We start from the raw sequence: 1,360 nt of genomic DNA, 5'->3' as shown, positions 1-1,360 counted from the left end.
GGGGGAGGAGGGGGAGGAGAGCGTAGAGCGGATGGGGCTGGCTGCCGCTCTACGGCGCACCATGGACAGGGCTCCGCGCGGCCGCGGCCCTCACCCCTCTAGGGGATAGCGGGAGAAGGCGGTAAGAGACCACCGGCGCCGGCCCTGTCCCGCCCCTGGTGCTCGCAGCACGCCAGGCCATGACCCATGAAGACCATTGAGGGAGGGTGATCTGCACCATCTGTCCCTGCGTTGGGCGCCCCCGGCGCAGCCGCACTTCCGAGCCGCGCCCGCACTTTTCGGAGCTGCCACCGGCTGCCACCCCCAGCTTTGGTTGGTGCGCAATCCCTCCGGCGGACTTCCCGGGAGCCCCTAACCCCCAGTAAAGGCGGACGCGCTCCTTAACTGTAACCGCATCGGGACCCCACTGTCAGTGGGGGCAGACTCAGGACCCCGGCTTGGTCCCTTCACAGCACCGCCGTCGTGGCCGAGACGCTCGGCGTGTCTTCCCAGGACCTGGCTAGCGGCCCGGGAGGGGCCTCGGGGCATCATCCGAACAAATGCCGCAGGAAAGTTAGGCGGTCAGTCGGGCTGGGGAACGGCGGCGCAGAGTGGCGAGAGAGCATGCGACCTGCCTGGAGCAGGTGCTTCCTTTTGCGGAGGAGTCTACTACTACTGATTCCATGAAAGGCTGGCCGGCAATCTCCCGAAGGCGTGAAAAGTGCGGAGGCTCCTAGAGAAGGCGCCCCCAGGGCGCACGCAGGGCTGAAGCAGCCGGACCAAGGGAGAGGAATAATAGCCGACTAACGGAACTTTTCCTCTCCCGGCGGGATAAGGGCGTGTGGGCCAGGAGCTAGGTGCTGAGGCGCCGATCCGCATAGACTCCTCTAAGGCAAGGGGCGAGGTTTTCTTTCAGTGGGACCGACACTGCAAATTGTGATGGCAAGAGAACAGGAACAGGAGGCAACTCTGGGCTGGGGTAAAGACAATAGGACAGTAGAGCCCTCCGGCACCGGGAGGCGCGCGGGTGCCAGGGTGGGGTGGGGTGGAGGCAAGTCCCGTAACTAAGACACCAGACTGAGAATTGCTACTGCAAAAATAAACAACGAAAAAAAAATTGGAACAAAGTGCAAGGAGAGGGGAGAGGTTTGTAGAAAACTGCAAAACCGGGGTGTTATCCTTCCTACCTCGCCCTTCTGCTGCCTAGAGACACCTCGCGTGAGCTCTCTCTACCCCGAGGGAGGTACAGAGGGGGCCCGCGATCGGCCTCTTCGGGACTCGCTAAGAGAGGCATGGGAGACCAGCCAGCAGCTGCAGCCCTGCCCCTGCGCCCGGCCCGAACCTCGTGTCTGCGCAGCTCACCGCCGCGCGGTGCGGCACC

General features: G+C 63.9%; 1 protein-coding gene across 1 annotated transcript in view; it reads right to left on the bottom strand.

The window, feature by feature from the left end:
- Positions 1-1,360, bottom strand: part of CDH2 (cadherin 2) — a 194,784-nt gene that overhangs the window by 192,478 nt on the left and 946 nt on the right. The window lies entirely within an intron of this gene.

This window comes from Pteropus alecto, unplaced genomic scaffold, assembly GCF_000325575.1.
Source record: "Pteropus alecto unplaced genomic scaffold, ASM32557v1 scaffold146, whole genome shotgun sequence".
Lineage (NCBI taxonomy): Eukaryota > Metazoa > Chordata > Mammalia > Chiroptera > Pteropodidae > Pteropus > Pteropus alecto.
The sequence above is the reverse complement of the archived record's forward strand: the minus strand, read 5'-3'. Positions and strand labels throughout refer to the sequence as shown.